The sequence below is a fragment of the Armigeres subalbatus genome, chromosome 3, assembly GCF_024139115.2.
Source record: "Armigeres subalbatus isolate Guangzhou_Male chromosome 3, GZ_Asu_2, whole genome shotgun sequence".
In the NCBI taxonomy this organism is placed as follows: domain Eukaryota; kingdom Metazoa; phylum Arthropoda; class Insecta; order Diptera; family Culicidae; genus Armigeres; species Armigeres subalbatus.
Window position 1 is genome coordinate 212,656,773 of NC_085141.1, and position 21,856 is coordinate 212,678,628.

Sequence of the window (21,856 nt, forward strand, 5' to 3'; positions counted from 1 at the left end):
GATTACTGATAGAATACTCAAGTTGAACATATAGGAATAGTAATGGAAACGGTATGGAAGTCCATTTCCAGTTCTAGCGATTGCTAGAACATGAGAAATAAAGAGAAAGATACAAAGTAGGAGAATGGAACGGACCTGGGATTGAACCCACGACCTCCTGCGTATGAGGCAGAAGCAGTAGCCATATGACTACCAAACCCGCTTCGCTTCTATCTTCATTTCGTCTACAATTGAAAAACTCCTTTTGAAGCTGTCAAGTGTTGCACGTAATCAACTTCGCCGGAAAACTATATTTAGACATTATTTGTTAGTGCTATTTTCTGCGAACTGAATCGTATGCTGCCCTAAAATCACTGAAGGGATGTTGATCCTTTTGTCAGGTATCCAGTAGCAAACGATCACTTTTATATTTGCGAGGCAGCTCAAATCCACTGGCAAAGACACAACTTGACACAATCAAACTACTTATATTATCTTCAAAGCCTATTGTCCATGCATCGAATGCTGCCAATAAAATCAAAAATTATCGTCACAAGTATACTTCGCCATGGATTATGGCACGTGCTTGGATACAGTATAAAATAAACAGGGAAGCAATATAACCGAGCAGCGCCCAATACACTCTTAGTTATCAACTGAGCGTGTTACTAACAAACAATTCACAACAAGTTTTATCAGAGCACGAACACATCATTTGAAACCATTTCCCTTGCATGCTCTTATATTTTCGGTAATACGATTCTATTTTTGCAATCAAGGTTGGATTCCCGAATATTTTCATAAAAGCGGAAACAACGAAAACGAAGAACCGACATTTGCTTGCGAAATAATACGAAATAACGACATGAAAAACTCGCAAAGAAAATTTCTTCTATTTGTGGCTGATTTGTCGTAGATTCTCCTTTCACGCTTGTTTTGCATGCGTATCGATGAAGTTTTGATTCTCTGAAAATGGGTAAACATGAAAGGGAAAATCGTGTGCCGTTTAATTTTCTCATCAGTCGGGGCCACCGTACAAAGTAATTATAACTGTCGTTCGTTGGTTAATTGGCATCATATTGAGATTGTTTGTTCACACTGCTGATTTTCTTGTGAATCCGTTGACAGCGTGTGTGTATATGGTACATCATATCAAGCGATCAACATCCATGTATGTTCCTGTCCATAGAACAGTTCAAGACAAAATTTTCAAAACGACTTATCTGCTTTTGTAAACAAAGATTCAAACGACGATTTGACGAATCTGATAGCTCTTCCACGCAAACCAATACCATCAATAGGTAGGTGAAGGATTCCGCTACCTGTTGATGATGTTGGTTTGCGTGGGAGGGAGGGCTATCAAATTCGTCAAATCGTCGTTTGAATCTTTGTTTACAAAAGCAGATAAGTCGTTTTGAAAATTTTGTCTTGAATTGTTTTTTTTTTAAATTAACGCCGAAATGACCTGTGCCGTCCTATATAACACATTCCTTCTTTATGGGCTTCGTGGCTGTGCGGTTAGCAGAGTCAGTCGTCTAAACTCATTTGCGTGCTGTGGTGCCTGTGGAGTAGGGTGCCAATGGAATGTATGGGAAAAATTTTGTCATCGAATCTCAAAAAGACATTGCTCACGAGTTTCATTACCCCAAAATATGACCCCATTCAAAATTTGAGCTCATTCCGACATGATTTAGGGGTGCCTAAAATTCATCAGTTTTGAAATTTTTACCCATGAAAATTTTCCCAAGGAGGGACCAAAGGAAAAGTGGAAAATCGATTTTTTGTTTTTGATGCCAAATGACTCAGGATCGCGGTCAGATGATCGATCCTCCTAGAAGTGAGTTGTATTTTTACATTGAAAAGTTCTATGTTGCTTTTTTCTGTGTTAACCATTTTGAAAGGTGATGATGACCCAAGCAAATCAGAAATGTTGAAGATGCACCTTTCTGTTGTTTTTTACTCTACGTTTCTACTGGAACGTGGTCTGTTTTCAACTTTTTATTTACTTACTTGATACTTGATACTTGATGGGCTACAGCTCTTCGATGAACCTACTTTTTATTTATACCCTTTCAAAGACATTGGTGTATGTTTCATGCCTCAACAAATGTTCATTACAAGAGAGTGCACTACTTGCGTGCATTTTAAATCTTTACGCTCTACACGGAAGAAACAAACTACCCAATAGTGAGTTTAATTCACCCAACCTCGAACATCCATACTGGAAGCCAAAATTGAGTAAGTAGGGTCGAAGTAGTTTGCCTTTTTTTCCCCTGTTGGGTATCTTAATCACTGCAACCATTTGTTAGATCTATTGTGCCTTTACTCCCATGTTGAAAAAGTACCCAACGGAAAATTTATTTACCCAAATGTAAGTTTAATTCACTCAATTTCGACTTCAGGTAATAAAACTCAAAATTGGCTTCCCGTATTGAACTGGCGTCGTTGGATTGTTTGGCTCTTTTGTTTTTGACAACAAAAGAAAGAGTGGATGAAAGAGAAGAGAAAAAATAACTCAAAAGTAAGTTTAAAAATACTCAATTTTGAGTACTTTTTTTCTTCCGTGTAGAGTCAATATTTTAAGTAAAATGAGAATTGCCGATACCTCCCATTTAAATTACACGGTCTGTCACGTGAGACGTGTCAGATTTGACAATTCTCGAGTCATTCAAGACGCATAATTGTTGTATATTCAAGATCAAAGTGAAATTCATTCCAACGTCTAATATAATATGTCTTTATTAAGGACATTCCTCAAGGAATCCAAAATTAAATGCACTCGCGTTTACAAGGGCACCCCACTCAGCAATAAAGCAACGCACAACTGCCATGTCCGTGAAATGGTAGAAGGAAACCGTGTTCAGGAGCAAATTGTTCGTTACGTATACTCTTATGAGTACCTGATGATGTTGAGTGCGAAGATGTGCGAGAGATGTTTAAAAAAGCCTCTAGTCCTCTAAAGCCGATCTATTCAAACAAAAAATAATTGAGCCCTAGTTTTACGGGGGCTATTTATGGACGACCCCTATGAGTTCTACGAAACAACCAAATTTGCAATTTCAATTTTTCGTAACATTTCTTATGGGGGAACTCATTTTTTTAGTATGAACAGTTACCAAATGACACACCCCGTTCCACCCCCTATTTTGTTATGCTATTCATGTACAAACCCTTAGATATAAAATAGATTTTTTTCTTTTTTTGATCCATTAATTGTGATACTGTATATTATCAATTTCCCACCTTATCGGCCGCGACGATTTGAAATCGTCGCAAAGAAAATCGTCGCCAGCAAAAATGGCCATAAAATCTGTCAGATCAACTGTGAACAAAATTGTTTGATTTAAATAATCACACTATTTCCCGAAATTGAGTACTATTTTTCATGCATATTTTCATGATTTGGCTTTGAATTAACAAAGATTTAAATTAAAGATTTTGGCGACGATTTTAAAGGTGCTTAAAAAGTGATCGGCGCGTTTTGTTACCAGCAAAACTGACAATACATAAACCTAAACGTCGCGTAACGCGACTCCATATTTTTGTACCTAGTGTAACCACATAAATAATTATCCGATTTTGGATCTTAATATATGAAAAGAAAGCTTTGGACGAGTACTAAGAGAATCCGAAATATTACTTTTCCAATATGTGTACTTTTTGTATAGTATCAATAATACGACTATTTTCGTAACGTGACACCTTTTCAATGTCACTGTTTAAAAAATATAAATATTTCATGAAAACAAAAATGTTCGGAACAATATAATTGGTACAAAAAAATGTCATTATCAGCTCTACTTTATCATGTATTCATTAATACATTTGAACCCAAATAGGTGCGATGGAGCACATTTGTAAACTAATGATTACGAAGTCTCTTTCTCATGCTAAAAGTCTAGTACTTTGATTGGCTGATAAACTATGTTCCTAAACCAATTCTCAGTGGAAAAATGTTTTTTCTTATAATTCAATATATATGTTTTCGTGTCCTATTGATACTGGACCCTAATTTTCAGTTTGAAATGTTGGTCCTTTGGCGTAGAAGTGCGTGGAATGTGTCAATGTAGTTTTTTGAAATTCGAAAATGTCATTTTCATTGGCACCCTACTGTGGAGTTTGGGTTCGATTCCCGCCCTAATAAGAAGAAAATTTTCCGTAAAGCGAAAAATTCTCCGCTGGTCCACTAGCTTATTAGACCGGTAGTTCTCTACGGACACGAGACCTGTACGATGCTCGTGGAGGATCAACGTGCACTGGGAGTTTTCGAAAGGAAAGTGCTACGTATCATCTAAGTGGGATGCAGATTGGCGGACGGTACGTGGAGGAGGCGAATGAACTCCTATTGCATCAGCTATTGGAAGAACCATCCATCGTTCACACCGCGAAAATCGGAAAACTGCGGTGGGCCAGGCACGTAGAATATCGGATAGTAATCGGGTGAAAATGGTTTACGACAACGATCGGACGGGAACAAGAAGGTGAGGTGCACAGTGAGCAAGGTGGATTGATCAAGTGGAGGACGATTTGCGGCATCATTGAATGCTTAAATTTTTATCTAAAGCAAATATAATTTTGAAAAAGTATCACCGGCGCGTGCTTACTCGCAATCTACATGCTGATACATTTACAGTAACTGTAAACCGCAACTTTGGAGCGGCGTATTTCGGTTTTCAGTTGTTTAATGTAACTGTAAATGTATCAGCATGTAGATTGCGAGTAAGCACGCGCCGATGATACTTTTTCAAAATCATATTTGTTAAAGTTAAGCATTCAATGAAGAAGATTTGATGATTGTTAGTGCTTCCCGTGTCACCTTAAAGTATTCAGTCTGTGCGACCTGTGCTCTTGTCGAAGACGGTGATCCTGTCTTTTGGTAGTTGCACGTTGTCAATCATGCAGTCCGCAAATCGTTTTCCGCCTTATAGATCTACGATATCGAAAACCGTTTGTTTTATTTCCATTTATTTTAATATTTATTTATTTTATTCTATGGTATTGGAGCAGGGAAAAGCTCTATTGAGTTAAAATTATTAAACTTTTATGCAAAAGAGCCCAAAACCTCCTCAGATATTTTACCAACAGAATAATACATTCCTAATGACAGATTTACCTAAAATCTAAATACATTGATACATACTTGACAAAATATAATAATCTACCACGAGACAGTAGACGCATAACAGTTTTCTTAATTGTATACTTGACAAATTAAAATAAAAAACATTGAAACACTTAATAAAATTCAACACATGCTCAAAAAAGGTAAATAGTAGCCATAGTAGCTTGTAAGCGCAAACATTCATAAATATTCTTCTTCCATCTTAACTCTAAATCGCTCATACAGCACAGTGAGCGAACGATTGGAATCTTTTTTGAAGGAAATGGCCTGTGCGTTCAAGGAAAACCTCCAAAACCAAACATCGGAATTAAGAAGAAACTCAGTGAATACATTCTCCAGCAAAACTAATCTGAACTGCTGTGTGAATCATGCAAGCGTCTTGTTTGTGATAAATACATAAACATGTTGATGAAAGGGGAATTGAAATTACTGAACAATAATTTGAAAAACCACGTTCCCGCAAGAGAATAAAAACAACTGAAACAGAAAAGGCCGGGAAGTTAAATATTGTAAGTAACATTTTTTCATCAAAAGACATGTCGGATATTTTTTTAGGTATGAAGCTAACAAGGCCGGTGCTCTTGGTTTTCTGAGGTATGAGGTGATTATCTTCTGTCTTCTTCATCTAGCTGCTAGTACACCATTTGTCATAACGACACATACATGTCTGAGTGTTGAATTTACTTTCCAAATATTTTGCAAGGAAGTCTACCGAATCTGCAGAACAGACTAGAGTGAAGGAAAGCACAAGGTAGAAACTAATTTCCGTTATCAATTTGCAAGGTATGCTAGCAGCATTTATTGCGTCTGGAGAATTCAATTTAATTTGTATGGATACATTAAATGTATTCCAAAAGAATGAGAAAAAAAGCTGAGTAACGAAAACGCCCGATAGCCCCATTGAGTACCGTCGTTCGGGGTGACATTGGGCCTAGGGGGTAAGATTGGGCCAAAAATGGAAAATGTTTCCACTCCTAATATCTCACAACTGTTACGAATTTTGATGAAAACTTCAAACGGTTCGAAATTATATTAAAATTCACGTCTAGAAAATCACAAAACATATTCCAAGAACTAATTGTGCTCGTACCATAATGCTTGGAATTTGAATGTAAAACTATTGATCGAATGAACCTGTATTAAAATAGTGTCAGTAATGCCCCACAAATCTATTACATAACTAGTTTTTAGATTGATGGATACCTGGTTTTCATGTTACGATAATCTGTTGTTGTTTTATCGAATTTTATGAATATTTATATAACGGTTCTGGTTTTTCGTAGCAACGAGCAATGCACGCTAAAAAGGGGTGAGATTGGGCCAAGCCTTTAGTTGATTTGCTATACATAGTTGATAAGAGCCGTAATGTAGGCAATTATTTTTAATGAACGATTGAATCGTTGCATCGTCACCGCTGAACTTTATCTCATTTGTCCCAATGTCACCCCTTGTGAGGGGTGAGAATGGGCCAATTTTGAACAACATAAACTGGATTTTGTTTTTACACGATTTACACTTTCCTTATTTTTCACCCATCCTAAATGCTTAACGCATATTAATTACCATGTGATTTTTCTTTGAATTATTTAGGATTTTTTGAAACATGTTGCAAAGATTTTGGTGGCAAATTGAAGTCACACGAACAAAAATACGAGCGAAAAAAAATCGTGTAAAAACAAAATCCTGTGTATAACATAACAAGAATTTCCCTCATTTATTATTGTTTTCCCCACACAGCGGTAAATTTATTATTCAAGCTTGTACGAAACTAATTAAAACTTGATTCCAATGTTAACTACTAGAGTTTTGTAACATTTACTTGGAGCATACCACATTTTGGCCCAATGACACCCCCGTTGACGGTTCCTAAATATATATCCGAAGACACCAAAACGATCGAACAAATCCATTTCTGAGTTATAATTTATTGAAAATTCAAAGCTACTTTTGCTAAGGCTTAAGTCAAAATGGCGAAACAATGATGATTAATTAATATTGAGCGTCTTAGGGGGAAATGTTACAAGGTTCAAATACTTCACTATTCCATTTACTTCCACTATATTCCACGAATATTTTAACCTTGTTGTAAACTATATTATAGCATGTAAACTGTATTAAATGTTGTAAATTTTATTATAGCCAAACCAAAAACACATTATTGAAATCATAGAAAAAAATGCCATTTCCGGGGAAACCGATCATAAAGCCTGTCCACGTTTGATTTCGGACACCCATCTTCCAATGCGATTTTTTTTAATTTTCACAAACCACTGAGAAGATCAATTTACACACAGCTGAATCTCTTCGCTTTATGTGATACTTTCAACATGTTTTTATTTTCGTTCAAATTGATAAAATTGCTAAAAAATTTGGACATTATCCTCATGTCCGAAATTTAACGTTGAACCATATAAGCTTGGTTAGTTGATTCGCTATACAGCGTTTGCAATAGCCGTAATGTAGGCAAATGTATTTGCGTGTATTTCACTGGCGCCGCATTTTCTACAGTTTCAAGAAGTTGAGACGTTGAGAGATTGAGTGAAATATTGCTTATGCCGAGGTGAATTGAGGTATGCCGGAAATGCCATCGCTGTGACTGAAATGAGTGCTGCACCTCGTTAATTTAAATCATTAAAAAGCTGTTCAAACGACGTTTCCTGTGCTTCCAGTCATAAATATCAATTAAATAATGCAGCCGTACGCATGTTAGGCCAGGAATGAGGTGAGAAACCGTACCTTCCTAAAGACAAATTAAATACACCGATACATACCTGACATACCTGACAAGCAACCTTAGGGAAGATCGGGTAACCAACCCCGGTGGGAACTATGGTCGTATGCTGACAGGGAAGGGGGGGTTTGCTCCTCTCCGGAGGTGCAAATCTTATTGAGCGTCTGTTCTCCATGTCAGGATCGGCTTACAACAGCGTCTGTTCTCCATGTTAGGGGCGGCTGATCATCGTCCGAGTGCCAGCGAGGGACTCTAAGTGAAACTGTGCACCATGGTCCACCGGAAATAAGGAGGAATGGTCCTCCGGAAATTTAGGGGGTTTGGTGTCATGCCCTGCAAGCCAGCCTTCAAAAATCATAAGCAACGAACAATCAACTAGAGAGTACGGACCGGAACCATCGGCGAAGACCACTGCAACGAAAAGGGACTAGCGATTGGGAACTCGATTCATGGAACTGCAAATCTCTCATCTTCATCGGGAGCACACGCATACTCGCCGATGTGCTCAAGTACCGTGGATTTGGCATCGTAGCGCTGCAGGAGGTTTGCTGGAAGGGGTCAATGGTCATACCATCTACAAGAGCTGCTACAACACACACGAGCTGGGAATAGCATTCATAGTGATTGGCGATATGCAAAGGCGCGTGCTCGGGTGGTGGCCGATCAATGAAAGAATGTGCAGGTTGAGGATCAAAGGCCGGTTCTTCAACTTCAGCATAATCAACGTCCATAGCCCACACTCCGGAAGCACTGATGATGATAAGGACGCATTCTACGCGCAGCTGGAACGTGAGTACGACAGCTGCCCAAGCCACGACGTCAAAATCATCATAGGAGATTTGAACGCTCAGGTTGGCCAAGAGGAGGAGTTTAGACCGACTATTGGAAAGTTCAGCGCTCACCGGCTGACGAACGAAAACGGCCTACGACTAATTGATTTCGCCGCCTCCAAGAATATGGCCATTCGTAGCACCTACTTCCAACACAGCCTCCCGTATCGGTACACCTGGAGATCACCACTGCAGACAGAATCACAAATCGACCACGTTCTGATTGATGGACGGCACTTCTCCGACATTATCGACGTCAGGACATATCGTGGCGCTAACATCGACTCTGACCACTATCTGGTGATGGTTAAACTGCGACCAAAACTATCCGTCATCAACAATGTTCGCTACCGACGACCGCCGCGGTACGACCTAGAGCGACTGAAGCAACCTGATGTCGCCACTGCATACGCGCAGCATCTCGAGGCAGCGTTGCCGGAAGAGGGTGAGCTCGATGGGGCCCCTCTTGAGGACTGCTGGAGTAAAGTTAAAGCAGCCATTAACGACGCAGCGGAGAACAACGTCGGGTATATGGGTCGAAGTCGACGGAACGATTGGTTCGACGAAGAGTGCAGACAGATACTGGAGGAGGAGGACGCAGCGCGGGCGGTCGCGCTGCAGCAAGGTACCCGGCAGAACGTGGAACGTAATAGACGGAAGCGGAGACAGCAGACTCGCCTTTTTCAGGAGAAGAAACGCCGCCTGGAAGAAGCGGAGTGCGAGGAGATGGAACAGCTGTGCCGTTCTCAAGATACACGCAAGTTCTATCAGAAGCTCAACGCATCCCGCAAAGGCTTCGTGCCGCGAGCCGAAATGTGCCGAGATAAGGATGGGAGCATCGTGACGGACGAACGTGTGGTGATCGAAAGGTGGAAGCAGCACTACGAGGAACATCTGAATGGCGCTGAGAGTACAGGCAGTGAAAGTCAAGGCAGCGGAGGAGATGACTACGTCAGTTCAGCGGACGATGGAAGCCAACCAGCCCCCACCTTGAGGGAAGTTAAGGATGCCATTCAACAGCTAGAGACCAATAAAGCAGCTGGTAAGGATGGTATCGGAGCTGAGCTCATCAAGATGGGCCCGGAAAAGCTGGCCACTTGCCTGCACAAACTGATAGTCAGAATCTGGGAAACCGAACAGCTACCGGAGAAGTGGAAGGAAGGGGTTATATGCCCCATCTACAAGAAAGGCGACAAACTGGAGTGTGAGAACTTTCGAGCGATCACCATCCTTAATGCCGCCTACAAAGTGATATCCCAGATCATCTTCCGTCGTCTGTCACCATTAGTGAACGAGTTCGTGGGAATTTATCCAGCCGGCTTCGTTGACGGCCGCTCGACAACGGACCAGATCTTTACTGTACGGCAAATCCTTGAAAAATGCCGTGAATACCAGGTCCCAACGCACCATCTGTTCGTTGATTTCAAGGCGGCATACGACAGTATAGACCGCGTAGAGCTATGGAAAATTATGGACGAGAACAGCTTCCCTGGGAAGCTTACCAGACTGATCAAAGCAACGGTGGATGGTGTGCAGAACTGTGTGAAGATTTCGGGCGAACACTCCAGTTCGTTCGAATCGCGCCGGGGACTAAGACAAGGTGATGGACTTTCGTGCCTGTTGTTCAACATTGTGCTAGACGGTGTCATGCGGAGAGCCGGGTGTAACAGCCGGGGTACGATTTTCAACAGATCCAGTCAATTTATTTGCTTCGCGGATGACATGGACATTGTCGGCCGAACATTTGCAAAGGTGGCAGAACTGTACACCCGCCTGAAACGTGAAGCAACAAAAGTTGAACTGGTGGTGAATGCATCAAAGACAAAGTACATGCTTGTGGGCGGAACCGAGCGCGACAGGGCCCGCCTGGGAAGCAGTGTTACGATAGACGGGGATACCTTCGAGGTGGTCGAGGAATTCGTCTACCTCGGATCCTTGCTAACGGCTGACAACAACGTTAGTCGTGAAATACGAAGGCGCATCATCTGTGGAAGTCGGGCCTACTACGGGCTCCAGAAGAAACTGCGGTCGAAAAAGATTCGCCACCGCACCAAATGTGTCATGTACAAGACGTTAATAAGACCGGTAGTCCTCTACGGACATGAAACATGGACAATGGTCGAGGAGGACTTGCAAGCACTCGGAGTATTCGAGAGACGGGTGCTTAGGACCATCTTTGGCGGTGTGCAAGAAGACGGTGTGTGGCGGCGAAGAATGAACCATGAGCTCGCCCAACTCTACGGCGAACCCAGTATCCAGAAGGTAGCTAAAGCCGGAAGGGTACGATGGGCAGGACATGTTGCAAGAATGCCGGACAGCAACCCTGCAAAGATGGTGTTCGCTTCCGATCCGGCAGGTACGAGACGGCGTGGAGCGCAGCGAGCGAGATGGGCAGACCAGGTGCAGAACGACTTGGCGAGCGTGGGGCGTATCCGAGGATGGAGAGATGCGGCCTCGAACCGTGCATTGTGGCGTCAAATTGTTGATTCAGTGTTATCTGTTTAGATGTTAACTAAATAAATGAATTGATGGATGTTCAGATGCAAATACACCAACATGTAATACACGCCGGTGTATTTGCTGAGCGCGCCTGCGTGCATTTGGCGTGCACCAACCATTTTGACAGATCGAAGGGACATTTAGAAAACTCAAACATCCATTTAATAATTGCACTCACTGAATGAATTTTATTAAATTGCTTAACATTGTGAAATATAAAATATAAGATTTGTTGCCAACTGTGTTGGACGACTCTGATCTTTCCAAGTTGAAAATAAAGAAGTTAAAGAAACAAAAACTAATTTTTCAGGGCCACCCTTATTTAAAATTCAAAATGTAAGTGTGTTGTATTGCGATTTGCAAATAAAATTAGCATCGCAGACAACCTGCAAGCAACTTGCACATGAACAAGCTGTCAAAATTTATGCTGATGTATCTGTTTTAGGCGTGTTATTCATTGGATTCTCGTTAGTTTTAGTTTGATGTGCACATCGGAGCCGTGATGCTAAAATACTTCACTAACTTATTAGTGGAAGTATGTCGATTATTGGCACTTTATTTATTAGTTTTATCATATTTTCATTTAAAAAATAACTTTTTATCATAATACCTTTAATATGGAATATATTTCGCTTAAATAGCATGACAAATCATTACTCCTTCGATTATCACATAATCTGCTTGAAAGATGAAATAGCCAGCAACACTGTATGCAAGATCTTTTGCATGTTTGCTGCAACTTCTTGCATTTGGTGAACTCAACGCAAACTGCAATATAAATGGCGCCTTTCGGCAAAGTTTTTCGAAATAAGGCTTTCTACAAATATGCTGAAGAGTTCAACCACATAAGATCTTGATTAAATAAAAATTTCACTCCAATTTTTAACTTAAATAGGCACCACTCCATTCAACTTTCTGCCATAAAAATGTTTTTTTGCCTTTCTAGTACAACAAAGTTATACCGAAAGGCTATCAGTTCACTCCAAAATAGAACTTTTTATAGAAGGCTCAGATACCCATAGTGTTATATACTAATCGACTCAACTTGACGAACTGAGCAAATGTCTGTCTATCCGTGTGTATGTGTGTGTGTACACATGTGCCATAAAAAACATTAGCCAATTTTTCACATAGTAATTCTTAACCGATTAACTGAAAATTTCAATGTAGGCTTTTTGTGTACCAACAATCGACAAACGGAGCTCCCGTATATCAGAAGCGAAAGGAAGAGCAAAGCATGCGATGCTGCTCTGTCTAATGCACGTTGTTCAGTAAAGCTTGACTTCCACCGCTAGGTTCGCTAGCGTTCCAAAATCATGGAAGGACCACATTCCACGGCAAAGATGCATATATGTTATGTGATGGATGATACATAGTGAATAAGTCATGACATGCTATGCCTTGTAGAATCCACCCATGTATGTTCTTCTATTCGATTCATTACACGACTTTAGTACAACAAATGCAACTCAAGTTTCGATAGCATGCGAGTTATGATGCATAACGCCATAACGCTTCTGCAGCTTTAAAATACACTTGCAAATAATTGACCATTTCAACTAATTTTTCGGGTTGGATTGTTGAATAATGTACGAGAAAGGCATAATCACTGCTAAGTGGATCAATCTGGATATTTTTCTCATTAAAAACAAATTCGCCGAAGCCACCGAATATTTAAAATAAATGAGATTGGAGAAAGGCATTTTTTCTGCTAAACTGTTGGATCGGAGCATTGTACAGTGGGGTATGTAACACCAATAAGAAGCCGAGGAAAATGCAGCAAATATCTTTGCATTTTTCATTGAAATTTGTGATTTATGTGTGAAAAGTTCGATAATCTCCGGGAAATGTTTATTCAATCTATGAAAACTTCATATTTCTCGCACATAGTATCATAAGGACGTAACTGCGTTGAACGATTGTCTTTTACCAATGTTCTGGTTCACGGTAGTTTGCCGAAGATTTAATGATTTATTGTGATCAAGAAGGATGCATTTAGCACAAGAACAACAATCACGGTTGTAACTTTTGAAACAGTCGAACTATTAACGAGAACTAAAATCGATGCAGAGAAATGGATCAATGCAGTATCACCCTCATGATACTGAGAACGAGATTTATTTATTGCTTTCACCATATTTTCCTTATTGCCAATTTAAGTTTGGAAAATTACAAATTTTTCATGGAAGTTCATTTAGCTGCCCAACACCATTCATGCTCCGACTAAGTAGCATTAGCAAGAAACTTTGCACAGCTACCTAGTTTCATACCGAGCGACGGAGGAAAAATGTTGTCTGCTCAGGAGGAGACACTAGCATGGCTAATCCACAAAACCCGTGGCAGCACAGGAAAACTTTTATTTCAAGCTTCACACTCAACTTTCACACGACAGCGACGAAGCCTGTCATCGTGGGGATCAAAATAAGCAGCCGCAAGGCAAGGAACATTCTTCAGCAGTGAAAACAAGTGCAGGGACGCGCATCAGCATTTCTAATGAAACGGAAATGGATGGGGAAGAAGGAAAGTCTCTTGCCATCTTCTTACATAAGAGGCTTATCTTTAGCTCTCGTACACGATACACAACAACCAGCAGGGAGGATGGTCGAGACACGATCTCAAACCGTCAACATCCCGGATTCCGGACCACCTACCCGCGGGATAACTGCACCTACACCAAAACCAATTCAACCAAGATACTTTTACTTGGACAGGGATTGTTCCGGTAGGCGTTAAGATTTATGGCATTTTACCAAGCTATCAGCATTCCAATGTGCATACCAAGATGTACTACACTAAGCCTTACACGGAAACTTATCACGTGTATTTGCACGTTCTGCCGTGGAAAGAAAATTAATTATGTAGGGCCATCACCGTGGTCTGGAGCATGAAAACTTATCCTTGTTATCAATAGCGCTTTATGAAGACACTGCATGTTCAGAAGACCAAAATTCCACTCTTTTCCAATGGATGCTTTTTGCTTTTCATGTACTACAAAGATGCAGTAAAGACTCTCCTCAAAGTATTATAAGAACATCCAATGTAACGTGTTCACAAACTTAACCAACATCAATTTAAGCGCAACAAGCTGTATCCGACGGGGAAATTTGGGGCATCGATGGCTATTGAATTTAATTACGTACGGAGAGTATGGTAAAGCTTGTTCTCTGTTTCAGCATTACGTGGAATGAGAACGGTCTCTTCGACCCCATCTATTCGGTTTATTCTGTCAATTGAGTGTGGCGATTGAATCGTTGCAGGTGAAAACTTTCTCATAGAACTTTCTCCATCAACGCGAATTCGGTGTATAGCATTCATGCACAAGTATAAAGTATGGTAGACATCCGTGCAATCTTGTACAAATTGCTCTTCATTCCATATATTGGTGCAATTGATGATAGGTAGTATAATATCAAACCAATCAATCAAAAAGATCTTGCTTAGTCTGTCTCTGACTGTATGTTCCGATTTGTTGTATACCAAAGAGTGAAACGGCTGAACAATGTGATTGGAGACCCAACAATTATCCATACAATCTACTACAAATGACACTTACTTCCATTACCTTGTAACCGGAACGCTTAAAGTACGCTTCGTACATCCAATCTGATTCTTCCACTGTCGTAATTCTGGATGAGTGCATATCGAGAAAAGCATTTTTGAGCCAAATATTTTTATTCATCAACTAGCAGACCCGACGAACTTCGTTTCGCCTGAAATTGATTAGTTCTCGAGTTATGCAGAAATTTCGGTTTCATTTGTATGGGAGCCCCCCTTTCCAAAGGAGGGAGGGGTCTCGAACCATCTTAAGAACCTTCCCCGACCCCAAAAACCTCTGCATATAAATTTTTACGCCGATCGGTTCAGTAGTTTCAGAGTCTATAAGGTTCAGACAGACAAAAATTCATTTTTATGTATATAGATTAAGATTATTTACCCATTCGAATGAGTCAGATGTATTAAGATATCAGATAGATATGAGTATCAACAAATAATAATAAACGTGCTCAGATATGGGTACTAATGTTCCTGATCATATATCTGCCAAACTGTTACAAAATGTGTTCCATGGCAATTTTATCGATCAAATAGCAGAGCGAAAACATAATTGGTAAAAAGTGAAATTTAATAACGGTAATGGTGGTAAAAGCCGATTTAGCATGCCAGCATGGCGACCCACACAAGAGCAGCGACGTTGGGTGCCCTCAGGGAACGAAGCGTAACAAATTAGTGTTGCACCAAAATCCTTTTAGCAGCAACGGGTCCAGGCAAAGGGGGGTTGGTCTGCGGGATGGTTGTTGGTGTGCTGAGAGACGCAGCCGACTGATTTGATTCACCAGAATAGGCAGGTAGTGCTTGGGCAGGCAGGCACAAAGGCACGTCTGTGTGCATGATGTACGTGTGTAGGGCCAGATGAGTAAGGAGGTGGCATCGTCCTGTCGTTGATTGTATGTTGAATGTATAAAAACTACAGACGTATGCTTACAGGATGTACTTATAATAAAATAGAAAAAAAAATGTCTCCTTCTTTTTTTGCTAAGAGCTACAAAAGTGTTCTAATAGTTATGCAAAACAACTTTGGAGTTCTTAGCCAGTACTGACAAAAGTCATGACCATCTTGATAAAATTTGTATTTTTTTTCTAAATAAAGTGATTTTTAGCAAGAAGCAAGTTCTTCACTAACATGAATTAGAGAAAAAAAAGAGGCTTCACATTCTCAAGCGACCAAATTAATCCGCTACGCATGACAAGCATTCGTAGATTAAATGCTTTCCGATGCTTTAGGTCGTTCAGAGACGGCCGCCCGGACCAAGCATTGCGGCGAAAAGTTTGGGGCACAGTTCAACCATACCCAGATAGTGGTCAGAGTCGACGTTATCGCCACGATAGATCCTGAAGTCGGTAATGTCGGAAAATATCGTCCATCAATCAGGACGTGGTCTATTTGTGATTCTGTGTGCTCTAGTAACCTTCAGGTGTACCGAAATGGAATGTTGAGCTGCAAGTTGATGCGTAGGTTAGTCGCAGGCGGTTTTAGTTCATCAACCGTCAGCGCATAGAACATATCCTTATTATCATCAATGCTTCTGAATTGTGGGCTATGTACATTGATTTAGCTAAAGTTAAAGAACCGGCCTTTGATCCTCAGCCTGCCCGCATTAATTAATCGACCCGATCTCGCGCCTCAACATGGTTTTAAGCGCAGTTCAACATCACCAACCCGATAATTCTGAAGAAGTGCAGTCTATCAATCAGAACGTAAGCAATATATGATGCTGTCTGCAGGGATGATCTCCAGGTGTACCGATACGGAAGGCAGTGCAGGAAGTGAATGCTGTGAATGGCAACGTGCATCTTATTCTTCTTTGTTGGAATTCCATCCCCGCTGGGACATTGTCGCATCGCAGCTTAGTATTCATTGAGCACTTCCACATGGTCAAGCCAAGGTAGTCGGCCTCATTGGCCCATTCCACAGTCGTGCCATTGACGACGATTTAAAATCCCCAGGTGGAACATGCTTAGCGGATATGGAGTGGGGGAAAATGATGACCTGGGTCTTCGCCGTGTTGATACAGATCTTCTAGCTGGTTAGGTACTCTATCAGGACATCCAGGCCTCGTTGGAGTTTTTCCATTAGCGCTCTGATCACTTTACCATTGTAGACGATGAAGGTATCATCTGTCGGAGGGGAACAGGTTAAACAGCAGGGGCCCGAGGATACTACCGTGGAATACGCCTGCGATGACATCATGCGCTTCGGAACTCGCTCCGCTGATTGAGACCCGGAATGTCCTTGCCGACAGGTGATTGTTGATGATTTTTACAATTCCATACATCGTCGAACGTTGTCTCGATATCGAGTAAGGCTATGGAGGAGGTTCTTAAGACAAGCTTGTTCCGTCTGGGGACGTTGATAACTCGGATCAGTTGGTGAACGGTTGATCGACTGCGTCGGAAACCAAACTGTTCCTCGATAACTTTAGGAAAAGGAAAAATCCTTCCTAGGCTTCCAGATGGGGATAACTGTTGCTTACTTCCATGACGATGGTAAGCAGCTGAGAGAGATACAGACACTGATTGAAGAGCAGAGAAAGATGCTCGAAAAACGTTTGAGTTTGAGATTCAGGATGTTGTCGTAACCTGGAGCTTTCATATTATCGATGATTTGATATACTAGACTAGGGCCGTCAATTCGCCAGCGGAGATCTCCAACTACTGCTTCGTGTGGACCGACAATGTTGTGTCCAAGATTGTGCGAGTTGACGAAGTGATGACCTATTCCGGTAACCTTCTATGCAGGAGTTATCGAGCGATCCTTAGAGCCATTGCTGTCTAATGGGATCAAAAGTGGAATGGCCCGAGGCTTAGATTTTAGAATTTTGATTATTTTCCAGAACGGGTCACCACAGTCTGGAAAAGCGCGGATCTTATTGGAAGAATCATTATTCCTGAGGTCCACCTTTCTGGCCTGGATAGTTTTAGTTAAGCGATTGCAACGTGTCTTAAGGACAGGCAGTCCGGTACGCTGGTACTGTCTTCGCGTGACATCCCGAGTAGCACACTTGTCATATACCAGTCAGTGTGAATCATATGCGACCAAATCTTGTCACATTAGAGTTGCTGCAACTAAATCGAACTGAATTGTGTTACTAGGGATTTCGTAACGGATCAAATCTTTGGTGAGTGTATCTATGGTTAGGGTGTTGCTTACCAGTCGAACAGTTGGCACATGTTGTGTGGGACAGCGCCTATTGAATAGCATACAGCTGCTCATCGATTTCTTTAGGTGTGGTCGGATGTCGCTGGTAGTTGATGTTGTCATCCACCCCCTTTGCAACCGGCCCCAGTCGACTCGATGATAGTTTCGCCTGAACACCTGATGCCGATTAACCGAGGAACCCACTTCAGCCACCACCGGGTAGTGATCCGCGCTATGCTTCTGATAGACGACCAGCAGGGTGATGTGATCGTTCATGTTTGTGATGTACAAGTTGATTCTGGAATGGACGCCGGACTGACTCAGGCGAGTGGGGGAATCCGTGACATATGATGACCTTTGGGATCATATAGTGACCTTCCTCCATGTCGTTGCTCCATATGATTCCGTTTTGATTGCAGCGACTATTTTCCCAGGCTTGATGCTTGGCATTCACGTTGCCGGCAATGATGTACTGACCTTGCCTCCGCGTTAGCTTGACGATGTCCCTCCGGAGGGTGGCCGATGAACCATCGCCGGCTTTGGCTTGAGTTGGACAGTAAGCCGCGATGAGTGTGATCGTGCCGACATAAATGATAACTTCCACACCGATGGCCTCGATGACACTCAGCTGTAAGCTTGGCAGCAGGCGACAGTTGAAGCGAAGAGCGATGGCCACACCACCTCTCCTGGTCGGCCGGTCAATACGCGAAAGTCCGGAATGTTGACGTTCACCTCCGAATTAAGGTGCGTTTTGGTGATGAACGCCACGTTTATATCCTTCTCCTCAAGGAAATCCTTCAGCTCGATGGTTTTGCTCTTGAGCTAGCAAGCGTTCCAGTTGACCAGGCCCACCCTAGCAGCCATTTTCAATGATGAACATACCAAGAGTGAAGACCTGGTCGAAACGGATTTTACATCAGAGTGGCGAACTGCGCGAAGATCGGCATCAGTTGCTCCGGGGTGTAGAGCAGATCAGATTCTTCCGGTGAGATATTTTCATTCTCCGGCTCCCGGCGGAATCCAGGACGAGGGAACGGGGGCCATTCGCTGAAGGATGGAGCTGGAGCTTGAACCGACGCAGCTGCTGCTGCCAGTCGCTTGTGCGGTTGTAACGGTGGGAGGATTGGAATCGCTCGACGGACAGCCGCGATCAGTTGGCGAATTTTCCGGCCCAAATCCGGCGAATCGCCCTTCACAAACACAGGCAGGCACTTCTCCTTCCGCTCTGTTTGTACCTGCGGCAGCCGCAGTTGCTGTTTCTTGTGCTTCTTCGACGGATGGCCGGCGTCGTCAAGTGGCAACGACGAGATCACGTTGTTTGTCAGAATATTCTTGGAGGGGGTTCCCGCACCTTCATTTGTGGTGCGTTTTAACACCTTGTCAGCCACCGAGTCATAACGCCAAAGCGACGAAGCGAAAACGTAAACACAGCGAACGAAAGAGAAACACAAAAATGTGCGAGCAAAACGGAATTAATTTTATTGAGTCACAAATCGCCACTTCTTGAATACTAGTTTCTACTCGTTTTCCACGACGGCTCACTCAAACAATATTGCCATAGCTTGTATAGGATTCATCGTTGCATACAACATTCCTGTTTTGTCTCTCCATCTAGCTTGTCAGAAGTAGTAATGAACGGCAATTTGATATTGTGTACATTTCTAGACCAACATTTGAAAAGGGCGTAACAGCCCAAATTTATTCCATCTGATTCTTCGTCTACATATAAAGCTATATACGTGGACGAAGAATCAGAAGGAATACATTTTGGCTGTTACGCCCTTTCCAAATGTTGGTCTAGATTTCACTCTTCAGTGATCGACTAAATATCGACTAAAAATGTTATTCTCTATAATCATGTAGCTAACATGATGATACTATTATACATTTTTTCGCCAGTTAGGTATCACTGAGCTGGCCATGTATACACTACTATCACAGACAAACATACATAACACATTAAACGATCACTCATCAAATTCATCGTCGTAGAAACACTAACTACATCTGCTGTTTTCACTGAATTGGGCAAATCCAAACCAGGCGGCGGTAGTAAGCAAACGTAAAACTCGAGCAAACCCTACGCGTGCGCCACAAATGATTGATTGGCCAACTATAAATTAATCAGTAAATCAGTGAATGATGAAGAATGAACATTTCACTATTTGTCTGTGCAACTATTCTAATTCAATTAGAACAGCGTATTTTTTATTTCCATTGATTCCTTGGTACTTTTATACCATTTGATCGAAACACATTTAGTCGAATGATATTTCGTCGAAGGGGCATTAGGTCGATTGGCCACTTGGTCCATTATGGTTGGAAGTAAATTTTATGCTAAGCTAATCACTCATTTCGTTAATATTATGAGTGAAATATTAAGTGAAAGAAAAATTATCCATGAGAAGAATAAAAAAATCTATCGACTAAATGTCTATTCGACCAAATGTCCTTTTGAGAAAATGACATTCGATCAAACTTCACTCAACTAAATGACATTTCGGGACTGATTTGCGATTTGGGCGTAACTTATTTCGTAAACAAACATTGGAATGCAAATACCTGATAAAGCAAGCATTTCATGAGAAAACTATAGTATGTATTCGACAGATTAAGCTTTCCTCTACCAGATAAGGGAATTAGTTCTGAATAAAAACGCTTGCATTCTACGGAATTCATGAAACAATGTTTGTTTACAAAATAAGTTACGCCCAAATCGCAAATCGGTCCCGATTTGACGAAATGTCCCAAATGCCAAAGCCCATTGGTACATATACTTATTTGGTGCTGTCATCGTGCCAAATGATTCATTGCTACTTTATAGGCCTTCTAGAAGTGATCATCAGGCTGCCGCAGTCCGGTTGTTCCTTTAAGAGTAGTCCAATTTGTAGAGCCATGGTTCGCTTTCTGTTGTTCGTATCTGTGAACTAATGGATCCGAAGAAGGTCATATGTCGCAGCTTCTGGTTGACGGTCGAGCGTTGGAAGGGCGTCCCCAATTGGCGATTAACCTTAGTAAGATGTTGGGGTCAATATGACCCAAAACGAAACTTCAAAGTAGAATAACTTTTTACCTGATAATCCGATCGTTCTGAAATTTCTTGACTTTTAATATTTTGTGGAAATGAAGCATCTGACATGAAAAAAGTATTTTAAGGTGCAACAGGAACGACCCCACAAAAAAAGTTACGAATAAGATGTTAGGGTCATGTTGACCCAGAAATGTAAATGCTTATAAAACAGTCAAATTTTAACCGATTTACAAAGTTTATATACCGTTCGAAAGATAAACTCATCAATTTTATGGCTATGTGGTGATATGCTGGTTCTGGAGATAATGGCCACCGGGAAACGACTTCCACGGGGACCTTGTCGGTCATATAAGGGAAACATAAAAATCGCTCCATATATGACATTCGATCGCTAATTTTTCATAGATTCTCTTAAAACGGTAATGTATGGTCTATGAGAGGGCTTCCGACGAAAGTGGTCACTCCTGGTACATGCAAGGTGCCCCCGGGGAACCCGAAAGAGGGGACATTTCCGTTTTAGCACCAAAATATGCCGTGCGGCGGCTCTGTCGTCATGATTTTCCACAAAATAGATGATAATGCGCTTGAAATCGATAAGTGACCACATTTGCCACTCCTGGTACATGCAAGGTGCCCCCGGGGAACCCGCAGGAGGGGACATTTCCGTTTTAGCACCACAATATGCCGTGCGGCGGCTCTTTCGTCACGATTTTCCACAAAATAAATGATTATGCGCTTGAAATCGATAATTGATCAAATTGGCCACTCTTGGAGCCTATGAGGTGCCCCGGGGAACCCGTAAAAGAGAACATTTTCGTTTTAGCACCAAAATATGCCGTCCGGCGGCTCTTTAGTCATGATTTTCCACAAAATAGATGATTATGCGCTCGAGATCGATAACTGACCACACAGGCCACTCTTGGAGCCTATGAGGTGCCCTCGAGAAACCTGTAAAAGAGGACATTTC

The 21,856-nt window shown here is 41.7% G+C and overlaps 1 protein-coding gene across 1 annotated transcript in view; it reads left to right on the forward strand.

The window, feature by feature from the left end:
- Positions 1-21,856, forward strand: part of LOC134219175 (potassium channel subfamily K member 10-like) — a 350,538-nt gene that overhangs the window by 308,427 nt on the left and 20,255 nt on the right. The window lies entirely within an intron of this gene.